This window comes from Panthera pardus, unplaced genomic scaffold (genome assembly GCF_024362965.1).
Source record: "Panthera pardus isolate Hobbes unplaced genomic scaffold, ASM2436296v1 HiC_scaffold_16, whole genome shotgun sequence".
Taxonomy (NCBI): Eukaryota; Metazoa; Chordata; class Mammalia; order Carnivora; family Felidae; genus Panthera; species Panthera pardus.
Genome location: NW_026526721.1, coordinates 147,228,680 through 147,244,217, shown reverse-complemented (window position 1 = coordinate 147,244,217; position 15,538 = coordinate 147,228,680). Strand labels below are relative to the sequence as shown.

At 46.6% G+C, this 15,538-nt stretch overlaps 1 protein-coding gene across 23 annotated transcripts in view; it reads right to left on the bottom strand.

The window, feature by feature from the left end:
* POMGNT2 (protein O-linked mannose N-acetylglucosaminyltransferase 2 (beta 1,4-)) overlaps nucleotides 1-15,538 on the bottom strand; it is a 76,477-nt gene that overhangs the window by 44,872 nt on the left and 16,067 nt on the right. For 12 of the 23 annotated variants that reach the window (XR_008422629.1, XM_053903903.1, XM_053903912.1 and 9 more), the window contains 5 exons: nucleotides 11,663-11,778; nucleotides 6,089-6,517; nucleotides 4,106-4,174; nucleotides 1,946-2,025; nucleotides 624-697 (listed from right to left, as the gene is read on the bottom strand). The gene's annotated coding sequence lies outside the window, so the exon portion shown is untranslated. Of the gene's footprint in view, nucleotides 1-623; nucleotides 698-1,945; nucleotides 2,026-4,105; nucleotides 4,175-6,088; nucleotides 6,518-11,662; nucleotides 11,779-15,538 lie in introns of those variants that run through there. The other 11 variants (XR_008422630.1, XM_053903908.1, XM_053903915.1 and 8 more) reach the window with 6 other exon arrangements.

Below are 15,538 nucleotides of genomic sequence, written 5' to 3'. Positions count from 1 at the left end.
GGGAGAGTGAGGCTTTGCATCAACCCAAAAGAGAGTAAAGAATGTGCAAGAGATACAAAAATGGAAAAAACAAAAACAAAAACACCTCTATCCTCAAGGTTCTCTCTGTGGCAGAGGGGACAAGAGGCTGTTAAAACCTGACGTGATGCAGCTGTCACAGAGGAAGGGAATGTGTGCTTTGGAACACTACTGGAGGGGGCACCTTCACCACCCGGGGAGAGGAGGGACCATCACCACAGGATGCTGTCCTCCTGTCCCAGGAATGTCAGGGAAGCGTTCTGTACACACCACAGGCTTTCCCGGTTCAGTGGGACCGACCCAACTCCTCATGTGATCACCCCCTGGGTCATCCTGATAGTGGTCAACTAGCCTTGCTTAAAAATCCCTGCCGTTCACCAGTCTTGCCCAAAGGGCTCCCGAGAGGAAGAGCACCGTCAGGTGGGTAACAAAAGAATCTGCTTAGGAAGGTGCAAAACCCTGGCAGATCTCCCACATCACGTAAGTGCATCCAATCTGGGCTAAGTGCAGGCATCGGGACACACAAGACTGCAGTGGAGATTTAAATTCCCCTCCCTAGCGGTGGTGGCCACGAATTCTTCACAGGCCACACAGCTCATACTTACCTTCCTTTAGATCCTAGGTGTGAGCTGGTTTTATGATCTTGGCAGACTAACGCCTCAAGCCTCAATTTCCTCAACTGTAAAATGGGAATAATAACCTCCTTAGGGTGCTGGGAGAACTAAACGAGCTAATGCACATAAAGTACCTACATAGGCCTCAAAACACATTAGCTGTCAGAACTGTAATTCATTAGGGTTCCTCAAATTAACAATGAATGAAACACAGGTACTAAACCAGCCATACAACCCCACACCACTCCTAAAGGGACTGAACCCCCAGTGGCTTTGGTGGCACATTCACAGTCCCTCCCAGGTCCCCCCCGTCTTCCTAATGACTTGTTTCCCTTCTCCTGTGAAGAGGGCCCCCGAGCAGCCAGGTCTCAGCATGAAATTAACAATTTCAACCATCACCACCTCCAACCTCGTATGTCGGCAGCGTACTAGAAACTGTTGTACATTTCCTCGTTTCATCCTCAAGCCAACAATAAGGGGCTAGCATAGCACTATTAACATGTTCCCCATCTGCAGATCAGGACACAGAGGCTAGGAAAAGCTAAGTAAATGTGTCCCAAGCGCCTCAGCTTGTACGGAGTGAAGTCCATACAAGGAGGATTTGAACGTGGAGCCTGTCAACATGACGTATGTTAGTAACAGCCCAGGTACCATCTGGCCCTCATCTTCTCAGCCTTCCAGGGCATGGATTTCCAGGGGATGCAACTGTCATCACACTTAACTCTTCTCTGCCTTTTCTACCTCGGGCACCAGATTTGGGGACCCAACTGGTATGGGGCACAAAGCACTTAGTGATTCAGCCAGGAAAAGTGTGACAGAGCACAGTGAGGAAGCAAGCGTCTGCGAGCCAAGGACAGGGGCCTCAGGAGAAACCAAAGCCGCCAACACCTCGATCTTGGATTTCTAGCCTCCAGAAGCGTGAGAAATAAATTTCTGTTGTTCATCACCCAGTCGGTGGCACTTCGTTATGGGGGGCCCAAGCTGATACACATAGGTACCACCAGGCCACTTTCCCGACACGACTTCATCAGCTTGACCTTTAAACTGGGCATTAGGTCTCCAGGTCACATGGCCCACCCCCCGGCTTCACCCTCCCCATTGGCCCCTGGCTCTAGTGAGCATGTGAGTTTGCACCTCTTGCCCCAGGCCTAGAATAACCGGAACTCTTACTCCTTACTAGACCACAAGGCCCCTGTGAGTGGCTTTTCTGTGCCTATGTCCGAAGCTGGCCAGGGCCCCCCCAGAAGTGAAGCCTGCACCCATGCTGGGTGACCAGCCCAGAAGATGAGCCCCCACGGCAGGCAGCCTCTCACCCAGCTGCCCAGCTCTGTGTCTGCAGGCGTGGTGGCATCTTTGACACCTTCCTCCAGTGCTTCTTGGAACAGAGGGGATCCTGGAAAGGAGGGTGCACTAAGTCTGTGCTCTAGGAGCTGAGTGAAGCAGTTTTGGGGGGCAAATTGAAGCATCCTTCTATCTGCCTCAGTTTCTGAAGTGCTTTCTTAGGCATTTTTTTAATCTCGTTTATTTCTTGCCCCCCCCCTTTTTTTTTTTTTTTTTTTGCCTGACACGGCCTGTACTGGTAATAGTAGAAAGAGGGGCAATTTAGCAGATCAGAGTCTCCAGCTTGGTTCATGGTTGAGTACCCGGTATCCAGCCAGGAAGGGCCCCTCTGTTATGCTTTCAAAATGGAGAAAAGAGACAACTCTTAAGACTGTACCGATGATAGTCTACCAATGGCGGAGTGAAAAGTCTGATTCTCTGACAGATGCCAGGGCCTGGGTATGCAGCAATGAGGACATGGGAAGCAAAAAAAAATGGAAGGATCAATCACTGTCCTGGCTAGCTCAGGAAAAGAGGACGCTGGCTTCTGGGCAGAGGGTGGAGGTTAATTCTACCACCACCTTGCTTTACTGAGTACCTACCGTGTGCCAGGCACTGTCCCTAAGCCCCTTTCCTACACCTTTTCCCTTAAGCTGCACAAAGCCCTCTAATGCAGATACTATTATCTCCACTTTCTTTTAATACGAAAAAAATCCAACTTTAGTGACATTAAGAAGCTTGCTGTAGGTCTTAACAGCTCAAACAGGGGCACCAGGATACAAACCAATGACTGACTCCAGGTCTTACAGTGCTTCAGACTCGGAGGTACAATCAGTGACACAGAAGCAGGGGAGATGTCAGAGCAAGGAGTTTTTATCACTCAAGGGCAGAGCAGGTGTGAATGGCTGCAGAAATGCAGACCCACAGGCCCTCAACTGTAGCTTAGCAACCCAAGGCTCTCCTTGTAAGATTACTCTCCTCCCCCCCCCCAACCCCCCACCCCGTGCCCACCAACAGAGACACCCAGCAGCGGCAGGTGGCTCAAGGGAGCTGTGGTCATTCTCTTGCCCCAATGAAAGTCTGTGTTGCACATGGCGGTGACAATTATCCCACCTGCCCTGGTGCTGTGCTGAGAAGGTTAATCCACCAATTTAAAATTACAAAACCACCACATTTTAGAGCTAAAAGAGCCCTTAGAAGTGATTTGCTCTAACTCTTTATGAAAGAGGTCAAGAGAGGCGGCGTGAGCTCTCACAGGCAGCCAAGATTAAAACGGTGGTTGTTCTCCGTCCAGAGCTCCTCTCCTCGCCACCCAGGGCTCTCGGGTGGCCCTCCTCCCAAAAGCAGAGATCAGGCCCAGAGAAGAGGTTGAGCTCTGGAACTCTTCCCAGCCCCTAAACAGGATCACTTCTTCTCCTCATCAAGCTCTCGAGGCCTCACCCTGATTGCACCCTTCCCCAGCCGTGTGGTCCGGGGATGAGAGCCACTAGGGGCCACGGGGCTGCCTCTTCCTCATCCCCCAGGCTCACCCAGCGGATGCCTCCTCCAGCCTCATCCAACATCACACATGGAGAGAAAGCACAAGCAGCCAGGCTGCGGGGTCCCACCACCTCTCCACGTGGTCGGAGAAGACCCCTGCTGTGCCCTGGGTCACAACGGGGCTTCAAGAACCGCAAGAACCACGGGCAGCAGAGTAGAAGTAAATGGCACGGGTTCTGGAGCTGAGATGCCACAGTGAGCTCCTGTCCTGTCATTTAGCAGCTGCATGATGCTAGACCAATTCTTCTGGTTTTTTTTTTTAACAGACAAAAAGTTGTGCATAATTAACATATATCAGTTGATATTTAGAGATAGGTACGTACTTGTGAAACCATCACCATAATCTATGCCATAAACCCATACATCACCTCCAAAAGTTTCCTCCCACCCTCTTGTGACAGACACACTTAATATAAGATCTACCTCCCTGGCAAATTTTAAAGTATATTGTTAACTATAGGCATTAAGCTGTACAGTAGAGCTCTAGGACTTGGTCATCTTGTATACCTGAAACTTGATACTCTTTGACTAATGCCTCCCCGTAACCCCTCATCCCAACCCCTGGACATCATTCCACTCTCTGCTTCTGTGAGTCTATTTTAGATTCAACCTACATGTGGTATCATGTAGTATTTGTCCTTCTGCATCTGCCTGGGCCAATTCTTAAGCCTTCGTGTCCTGGTCTGAAAAACAGACACAATTACACCTACTTCACAAAGTGGTTTTGCAAATTCAAAGAGACAACAGGGGCAAAACACAATGCCTGACAATTATTTTTATAGTATTATTATTATCGCAATAATGCTTTACCTCCCATTCAGTGGCTCTGACATATGCCCGAAACAGTGCTAAGTGCTTTAGAGGAACGATCTCATTTATTCCCTCCTACAAATATAAAATAGGTGCTATCGATTTCATCCCACGTTTGAAGAAGTATGCGCAGAGTTGTTAAGTGAACTGCCCAGTGGCACACAGCTATTAAGCGGTGGGGCTGGGATTCAAACCCAAGTCTAACTCCAAAGTCTATGATGACATTTGTTGCTTACGCCTTTCATGTTCATTATTTTATCCAATTTAAAAAACCCGTCAGGTGTTAGGCAGGTCCTGGGGGAGAGTATCCACTGACAACCAACCCGAGAGTGACACGGACCCTTGGGGAATGGCGCATTTGGTAATTTAATTTTCCAGTTAGCTCAATATTCACTAGAAGCCTCTCTTCATTGCTAAATATTTTCTAAAGCCAGGCCCAGAGCGAGAACCTACCAATCAGAAGGAAAGTTCAAAACCTGGTGTAGCTGCTCTAGCACTCTGACACACCAAGGCCACCAGGACGCTCACATGGCCACGGTGTCATGTGGGGGAACTCAGTAACCAGCACCCCATCCGCCCCTTGGCTGAGGATCTCCACTCTCTGCTTCTCCCCGCCCTCCTGAGGCCCAAGGCTCAGGAATTGATGTGCTGGCCATCCCTGGGGAAAATGGGACCTGTATTCTTTTCTGGCTCTGCCACTAACTGGGACTCCCGATTCCTCATCTGTAATGGGAAAGGACGAACTGGGTTCCAATCTCACCTCTACCATGTTTTATCTTAGCAACCACAAGTGCTAAGATTTGCTGCACATTCACTGTGTACCAATCCTGACTGAAGACTTGCACGGCATCTTCTCATTTAACCTTCCCCAGCAACACTGTGATGAAGGTACTTTTATCTCCACTTTGCAGAGAAACAGAGGCTCAGAGAGGATAAATGACTTGCTCAAGGGCACACAGTTAGTAAATGAGAGCCAGGATTTGAATGCCCAGCGCGTGTAACAGTAAACATTTGGTGAGTGAACATTTGGTGCTCCAAGCCTCTAAGTCCTATCAAACTCACTCCATAACCTTTCCCATTCCAGGCCTTGCTTCCTCCAAGAGTAGGCTCTGAGAGTTGGTTGGCATAAAGTAAGCAGACCCTAGCCTCCCAATACCAAGTGCAGGGCTCTGGCCTAAGGACCCCTAGATCTCAGCAGGTTTTCGTCAGTGCCCAGGAGACAGGGTTCTACACACATGGAATGGGTCAGAAATTCACCGGGTCCCTCCAGAAGCTACCCGGGTACTGTGAAGCAGGCCGTGGTGGGCTCTTATCACCAGGCACACAAAAGATACCCTACCAAGCCCCAAAGAGCCCGGGGATCAGCTGCAGGCCTGCCCAGGTACTGCCTTCCAAAGGAGCCCAGGAGGCCCAGGTCCCCTCCGCGCACCTCGCTGGCTCCCCGCCAAACGCGCCTCACCGTCGCGCAAGCAAAGGGGCGTGAGGGCCCGCTGCCAGCGCCAGCTGCGAGCTAAGGGCTTCAACCGGTGTGCCTGGGGGCACCGCCCCGGCCCGGGCGGCGTCTGGACCCCAAGGGTCCATCGCCCCTCACCTCCGCCCCCATCGCGCGCCTCCTTCAGTGCGCATCACGCTCACTACTCGGTTCTGCAAACTTCTCCGGGCTTCCCTTCACCCCAGGGCCCGACGCTCTCGTCGATCCCTCCCGAGGGAAGTCCGGGGCCGATCCCTCAACTCCAAGCCCAGCCGGATCGCGAAGCCCTCGCCAGCCCCCAGAGCGCGCGTCTCACCTGCAGCCCGCAGGCGGGGCTCCGTGGCGTTGAAGCGTCCCGGTGGGCCCTCCGCGTAGTCGGCTTTGGCTGAATCAGCCGCCGCTGCCGCCTCCTGACCCCGCCCCGAGCCCGGGACGACCAGGCATGGAGGGCAGGTCCCGCGGCACCCACCCTACCGCCGCCGCCGCCGCCGAGGCTCGTGGGTGCCCGCCTTGCGCCTGCTTGGCTGGCGAGCCCGGCGCGGCAGCCAGTGCACGTGCGCAGGCTCGCGAGCTCAGCTGCTCGGACCCTAGGCCAGAACCACCCCTTGGTTAACGGAATTCTGGGAATTGTAGTTTGCCTCCGAGAACAGCCCAAGCCTTCAATCCGCGGAACCCTGGAAGTTGTAGTTTCTCCCCGGAGAGGCGCAGTTTTACTTCGTGTTAGATTTGTACGATTATGGAAGTCCTGGTAATAAATGTAAATGCAAGTTAAATCAACAATTAGATGTCACATATAAAATCAAAGTAATCAAAACTTCCGCATATTTTAAAATATATCTATTACTACAAGTACAAATAAATACAAAAGCACTATTCCTCTGGGGCGCCACTCCAATTCCCCACGCCCATTCCATTGGACCTTCCTCAAGGGCAAACATTCCCAACTCATGGCTGCTGCATCCGGCATTTACTGCCCACTCTCGAAATATACATATGCCCTATTTCTTGATTTATTAATTCTAGATCTCTTGGCTTCTTACTAGGATAGATGAGAATTTCATTCATTTAAATATGTGCACCAACGATGACTACCTTCACTGAGTTATGAGACATTTTTTTCTTTCTCCACATTTTTATTTAAATTCCAGTGAGTTAACATACAGTGCAATATTAGTCTCAAGAGTAGAATTCAGTGATTCATCACCTACATACAACACCCCGTGCTCATCACAAATGTACTTTTTGATACCCATCACCTATTTAACCCATTCCTCCATCCACCTCCCCCCTGGTAACTATCAGTTTGCTCTTTATAGTTAAGTCTGTTTCTTGGTTTGCCTCTCTTTTTCCCCCATGTTCAATTGTTTTGTGTCTTAAATTCCGCATATGAATGACATCATATATTTGTCTTTCTCCAACTGACCTATTTCACTTAGAATACTTTCTAGTTCCATTCACATCACTGCAAATGGCAAGATTTCATTTTTTGCTATGGCTGAGTAATATTCCATTGCGTATATATATCACATCTTCTTTACCCATTCATCAGTTGATGGACATTTGGGCTCTTTCCATAATTTTCCTATTGTTCAAAATGCTGCTATAAATAAACATCAGGGTGCATGTATGCCTTCGAATCAGTATTTTTGTATACTTTGGGTAAATACCTAATAGTGCATTTGCTGGATCCTGGTAGTTTTATTTTTGAACTTTTTGAGGAACCTCCACACTGTCTTCCAGAATAGCTGCACCAGTTTCCATTCCCACCAATAACGTAAGAGGGTTCCCCTTTCTCTGCATCCTCGCCAACATCTGTTGTTTCCTGTGTTGTTAATGTTAGCCATTCTGATAGGTATGAGGTGATATCTCAGTGTGGTTTTGACTTGTATTTTGCTGAGGATGTGTGATGTTGAGCATCTTTTCATGTGTCTGTTAGCCATCTGGATGCCTTCTTTGGAAAAATGTCTACTCATGTCTCCTGTCCATTTTTTAACTGGATTATTTGTTTTTTGGATATTGCTTTTTATAAGTTCTTTATATATTTCGGATACTAGCCCTTTATCAGATAAGTCATTTGAAAATATCTTTTCCCTTTCCATAGGTTGCCTTTTAGGTTTGTTGATTGTTTCCTTCACTGTGCAGAAGCTTTTTTTATCTCGATGAAATCCCAACAGTTTATTTTTGCTTTTGTTTCCCTTGTCTAAGAAGACATGTCTAGTAAGAAGTTGCTACACCCAATGTCAAAGAGCTTACCATCTGTGTTCTCCTCTAGGATTTTGATGGTCTCCTATCTCACAGTTAGGTCTTTCATCCATTTTGAATTTATTTTTGTGTATGTTGTAAGAAAGCGGTCCAGTTTGCGGCACCTGGGTGGCTCAGTCAGTTGAACGTCGGACTTGGGCTCAGGTCATGATCTTGCAGTTCCTGAGTTTGAGACCCTCCCTGGGTTCTGTGTGGACAGCTCAGAGCCTGGAGCCTGCTTCAGATTCTGTCTCTCCCTTTCTCTCTGCCCCTCCCCCACTCACGCTCTGTGTCTCTCTTTCTCAAAAAAAAAATGAATAAACATTAAAAAAAATTTTTAAAAAAATTTTTTTTTAACGTTTATTTATTTTTGAGACAGAGAGAGACAGAGGATGAACGGGGGAGGGGCAGAAAGAGAGAGGGAGACACAGAATCTGAAACAGACTCCGGGCTCTGAGCTGTCAGCACAGAGCCCGACGCAGGGCTCGAACTCACGGACCGTGAGATCATGACCTGAGCCGAAGTCGGCCGCCTAGCCGACTGAGCCACCCAGGCGCCCCTAAAAAAAATTTTTTTTAATGAAAGTGGTCCAGTTTCATTCTTTTACATGTTGCTGTCCAGTTTTCCCAACACCATTTGTTGAAAAGACTGTCTTTTTACCATTGGCTATCCTTTCCTGCTTTGTCAAAGATTAATTCTTTTTACGTTTATTTCTTTATTTTAAGAGAGAGAGAGAGAGAGAACGTGAATGGGAGAGGCAGAGAGAGAGGGAGAGAGAAAGAATCCCAAGCAGGCCCTGCACTGCCAGTGCAGAGCCCGATGCGGGGCTTGAACTCACGAACCGTGAGATCATGACCTGAGCCAAAACCAAGAGTCAGACACTTAACTGAGCCACCCAGGCACCCCAAAGATGAACTGACCATAGAATTGTGGGTTCATTTCTGGGTTTTCTATTCTGTTCCATTGATCTATGTGTCTGTTTTTGTGTCAGTATCATACTGTCTTGATCACTACAGCTTTGCAATACAGCTTGAAGTCTGCAATTGTGATACTTCCAGCCCCGCTTTTCATTTTCAAGATTGCTTTGCCTATTTGGGGTCTTTTGTGGTTCCATACAAATTTTAGGGTTCTGGCTCTATGAAAAATGCAGGTAGTATTTTGCTAGGGATTGCATTAACTGTGTAGATTGCTTTGGGTAGTATCGACATTTTAACAATATTTGTTCTTCTATTCCATGAGCGTGGAATGCTTTTCCATTTCTTTGCATCATCATCAATTTCTTTCATCAGTGATTTATAGTTTATGAGACAGCATTTCCACCAAACTGGTTAAACCCTGTCATTTATAATTATTTTAAGTGATAATGCTTAAGTGCTGAGGCAGTAAAAGTTAATAGATTTATGCAGGGCAATTTGACACTAGAGTCAAAATCCTTTAAAAACATGCGGACTTTCAACCAAGAAATTCTCATGATTGTGGATGAGTACAAAAGCTAAAAACAGTGTTGTTTGTAATAGTAATAAACAGCCGGGCTGGCTATATTAATTTCAGATAAAGTAGCATCAAGAACAAGGAAAATTACTAGGAATAAAAAGGGATACTATGTAATGACAAAAGAATCAACTCACCAACAAGACATGATAACCCTAAATGTGAATGCACCTAGCAACAGATCCTTAGAGAAAATGAATCAAGTACTGATGGAACGAAAAGTAGAAACAGACAAGTCTGCAATGATAGGCGGAGACCTCAGCATCCCTCTCTCAACAACTGACAGAACAATAAGACAGAAAGTCAGCAAGGATATAGAAAAAAGCTCAACCCCACCAAAACCAGAAGGAAACTAACGGACGTTTACATAACACTCCACTAAACAACAACAAAACACACATTCTTTTTAAGCACCCACAGCACATATGTTAAAATAAACGGTATCCCAGGCCATAAATTTAAAAATTAGCAAAACACATAAACAAAGATTTTACTGAAAACATATACATATAGCAAATAACCATATGAAGAGACGTTCAACATCACTAGCCATTAGGGAAGTGCAACTTAATGAGATATCACTACACTCCTATGAGAAGAACAGCTAAATTAAAACATAGTGGCAATACCATGGTGAGCATTCAAAGAACTGGGTCTCAGTTCCACACCGCTGGTGGAAATAGTTCGGTAGTTTCTCAAAAACTAAACACGCGCTTGCCATATGACTCAATTGCACTCCTGGGCATTTATTCCAGAGAAATGAAAACTCGCGTCCACACAAACCCTTGTATCAATGGTTCGCAGATGTTGTGTTTGTAATACCCCAAAACTTGAAAGATAGATAAATGGTTAAACTCAATAGATAAATGGTTAAACGAGATAAATGAATGAATAGTGTATCCATACCATAGAATACTATTCAGCAATAAAAAGGAATGATACATTCAACAACTTGTGTCGATATCAAAGGCATTCTGAGAAATGAAAAAAGTCACAAAAGATTCTATGTATAATTCCAGTTATATAACATTCTTGAAATGACAAAACTATGGAGATGGAGAACAGATTAGCGACTATCAGGAGTTAGGGATGGGGTAGAGGGGAAAGTGGCCTATGACGGTACAGGGACAGCAAGAGGAAGGTCTTTGAGAGGATGGAACAGTTCTGTATCTCTTGGTGGTGGTGGTTACGTGAACCTACATGTGTTAAAATGACATAGAACTACGTACAACTTTATACCAATGTCAAATACCGGGTTTTGCTATTGTGCTATAATCATACAAGATGTACCACAAGGGGAAACTGGATGGAGACGTTCCATGGAAAGAAACTCTCTGTACTATCTTCGCAACTTCTTGTGAATCTATAATTATTTCAAAATAAAAATGTTCAAAAGAAGAAACCAAAGCATGGAAATTGCTTAATTCCTCAGCCATACAGGATGGCTTAAATAAAGCCATGAACCATCTAAAAAGTCGTTAAAAGGATGTTGTAAAATATTTACTTAATGCTGTGAAAGATATTTCACACTGTATCATATTTAATGAAAAAAGTACCAAAGCATTCAATATAATCTCTTTTTTTTTAATTTTTTTTTTTAACGTTTATTTATTTTTGAGACAGAGAGAGACAGAGCATGAATGGGGGAGGGGCAGAGAGAGAGGGAGACACAGAATCGGAAGCAGGCTCCAGGCTCTGAGCTGTCAGCACAGAGCCCGACGCGGGGCTCGAACTCACGGACCGCGAGATCATGACTCGAGCCAAAGTCAGACGCTTAACCGACTGAGCCACCCAGGCGCCCCTATAATCTCTTTTTTAAAAGAGTGTATTTGTGCATAGAAAAGATATCAGCACAGAGAATGGTAAGATTACAGGTGATTTTTATTTTCACCATAAGTATAGTCAGTATCCGTCACCATACAATGTTGTTACTATATTCCCTATGCTACACGTTTCATCCCCATGACTTACTTTATAACTGGAAGTTTGAACCTCTTAATCCCCTTTATTTTGCCTGCCCCCCCTCCTCTCTGGCCACACCAGTTTGTTCTCTGTATTTAAGAGTCTATTGTGAAACAATCCTAAAATTTATATGGAACCACAAAAGACCCCTAATAGCCAAAGTAATGTTGAAACAGAAAAATTAAAGTAGACTTACCGTATCCTGGGGGATCGGGCTAAGGTTGCCTTTTGCCCTTAGCAAAGTGTCATCATCCGGGCAGCTGAGCTCCTAAAGGAATGTCACTCTGCCTGTCTCAAGGACTTCTCAATGGGCTGCAGACAGTACGGAAATTTAATTTTTCATTTGCCTTTGTTTCCCACATCAAAACTGCTTGACGAGGTGGTGTTCTGGTTTGCAGTCAGTTGGTCTTTTTCTTTCAGAACCTTCTGGATCTCGGCGTGGCCAAGTTCCTTCTGTTTCTGAGCCTCCTCCATCGCCTGCTACACGATCCCCTCAAACCTGACCATGATCTTCCCCGTCTCCAGGTGTTTCACGTGGAGCGCCTCAAACCTGCTCCCCAGCAACAGGTTCTCCCTTAGTGCGGCTTCCACGGCCGCGTCCAGATCATTCTGCCTGTACTGCGGCACGTCCACGATGGGCCGCATGGGGAGCAGCAGGAACCTACGGCGTGGTGAGAACACACCGAGGCAGACCCAGCAGGGGGAAGCCCCGGGAGCTCCCAGAAAGTCAAGTACCACGAACTTCCGCTCAAGTGGGCCGCTGGTGGAGGGCGCATGCGCGCCCTGTGCCCCGCTGGCCTCCGTCACCTCGTTCGTGTCCGAGGGCTGTCAGATTTGAGGTATAAGGGCCAACTCCTTAAACAAGGAAGGCCCATACTGACAGAACCCGCCTTGCCCCGTGCCTGGAACCTCTGCTGGGTCTCGGAAGCGCTCCTTCTCGGGTCTGAGGGGGGCTCTGCCCCCGCTGAGGAGGGTGCATACCGCCCGCCTTCCGCCTTCCGCCTGCGGTGGGGCCTCCAACGGCCTGCGGCACCTGCGGTGAATTTCCGCCCGCCGCCTCCAGGGCCTATGCAGCCACCGGCACGGGCGTGACATCCCCCAGGTTGGAGGCACCTGTCGGCGTCACGTGAGTACCCTGCGGCCACGACCCCACCGGCCTGCCCCGGTGCACCCTGGGGGCCCGGCCTCTCTGCCACCTCCTATCCCCTGGGGATATACTTCTTCCCTGCAATGAACATGTCTTGTTTTGCGATTTTTAATTTAAGTTGTTATAATGTGTTTTCTACAAGAGAGCTAGCGATGGTCAGCTGATGGAGGGAAGCACCAAGTAGCCTGAGAGCAACCCGTTTACTAGACAGGGGAAGGGGGCGGGGGGGGGGGGTTCTGGTCAAAGCAGAGTCTTACGGTTAGGATCCCAAAGGACATGGCCTATGGGTCCCCTAGGACCCGGTGTTCAGACAGTGATGTCTCATTTTATGAGCCCATCCTGGTTTTAAAAACTATTCTGGCTGTGGAGCGTTAGGTAGTGTTTTATTTGCTGATACGAAGCTTTAATAGACTGGAAAAAAAGTACTTTCCTTTGCAGTAAACTCTCAAGGTGAACCGGGTAGCTGGCTTTTTTAGGTCCGGCCCAATACTTCCAATAAATCAAGCATTTATGCAGCACTAAGCTGGGTTTGCCCCCAAGGCTGAAACCTCTCCCGTTTTCTGGGGGTCACAGTCCCTTTCTTTTGCTCTAGATGACTCCCAGATCCGTATCTGTAGCCCTGAGTTCCAGACCCACATTCCAGGCATAGCTCTACCTGGCTGGAGCTTATCTTAAAATCTGTGTGATGAACATCATGATGATGGTAATGATTTTAAATATATCTGAAAATTGGGGCGCCTGGGTGGCGCAGTCGGTTAAGCGTCCGACTTCAGCCAGGTCACGATCTCGCGGTCCGTGAGTTCGAGCCCCGCGTCAGGCTCTGGGCTGATGGCTCGGAGCCTGGAGCCTGTTTCTGATTCTGTGTCTCCCTCTCTCTCTGCCCCTCCCCCGTTCATGCTCTGTCTCTCTCTGTCCCAAAAATAAATAAAAAACGTTGAAAAAAAATTAAAAAAAATAAATAAATAAATTTTTTTAAAGTATGTTTTTTTATTTAAAAAAATTTTAAAGTATGTTTTTTTACTAATTGCTAAATACGTATACATAAGAGTGTATAAAATGTATACACAAAATTCAAAGAAAAACAATAAAGTAAACATTGAGTATCTACTATTCAGGTTACAAAAAAAAACACTTTTGTCAATACTTGGAGGCTCCTAGTGCTTTTTGCCTGAAAATATCCTTTTCCCTCTCCCCAGACGTAACCTCCATATTTACTTTTATCAATGTTCTCTTGCTTTGTTTTATAGTTTTACAACCTATATATGCATCTCTAATGACATATTGTTGATTTTTGAACTGCATGTAATGGAACCATAGTCTTGTGTATTTTGTTTTTACTTGCTTCTGTCACTCAACAATATTTTGTGAGATTCCCTCATGTTGCTAAGGGTCTATTTTCATTTCTGTAGGGTATTCAGTTGTATGACTGTATCACAATTTATTCACTCCACCGTAATGGGTCCGTTAGTCATCTCCCGCTTTCACATATCATAACTTCTTTTTCCCCTTCCCCTCAGGATCCACATGTGAGTGAAAACACATGGTATCTGTCTTTCTCTTCCTGACTTATTTCACTTAGCATAATACCCTCATTTAAATTTTTGACCTACGGAAACCACAATAAGTAATAAATGATTTTTTGTTATTTTTAAGCCACTAAGTTCTAGAATGTGGTTATATAGTAGCATCAGATAATTAATAACTTTTTTTAAATTTTTTTAATGTTTATTTATTTTTGAGACAGAGGGAGACAGAGCGTGAGTGGGGCAGGGGCAGAGAGAGAGGGAGACACAGAATCTGAAGCAGGCTCCAGGCTCTGAGCTGTCAGCACAGAGCCTGATGCGGGGCTCGAACCCACGAACCGTGAGATCATGACCTGAGCCGAAGTTGGACGCTCAGCCAACTGAGCCACCCAGGCGCCCCAATTAATAACTTTTTATAATAGTTATCTACTGCTGCCTAACAAACCGCCCCCAAATTTAGTGGTTTAAAACAACAGCAATCATGTATTGTATCTCACAGTTTCTTTGGGTCCAGAATTTTGAAGTGACTTAGCTGTTTGGTTCTGCCTCGGGGTCTCATAAAGTTGCTGAAAGCTGACTGAGACAGGAGGATCTGCCTCCCAGGGGGCTAGCTCACATGGCTGGAAAGTTAGTTTCTCTACCTGTGGGCTTCTCTATGTAACCTCTTGAGCAGCCTCATGGTGAAGTGGTTACTTCCCCCAGAGCAAGTGATCTGAGCGACCAATGCAGAAGAATGCCTTTTGTGACCTGGCTGCAGAAGCCTCACACACTGTGTCTTCTGAAGTAGTCTATTGTTCACATAGGTCAGAACGGGAGGGGACCGTGCAAGGGTGTGAATACGAACAGACAAGGCTCTTGGAAGATCTTCCTGGAGGCCGGCTACCCACCGCAATAATGATGTGTCGTCTGTTCAGTACCTATTATGTGCTTGGCTTTAGATGGGAATGATCTCACTTCATCCTCACTACAGCCTTATACGGTAGGTTATGTTTGTCCCTAGTTTATAGATGAGAAAATTGAGGCTGAGGGTCCTTAAATATCTTGCCCAAGGCCATGTAGGTAGCAAATGGAGGAGGGAGATGAGACCTAGCTTGAGGTGACTCCATCCCAGCCTCTCCATTCTCTCCCAGGCCACTTTCACCCCTTCTGCTCCCTCTCCTTCCTCACCATCAAGTTGTACAAATTCCTGCAATGTTTATCCCCTCTCCCCCTACCCTCTTCTAACCTTGCTTCTGCTGTCCTCATTCCGGGTGGTCCTCCAGAAACGTGTTATAATTCTACTCCGTTTGAAAGCTATGCGTCTGTTAGCATCTTTAAAAGGAGTCTTTACACTCAAAGCAAATGGAGAAAAAGGAAGCCAGATCATCTCAATGGAATCTGTGGCCTGACCAGAAAATGAGGC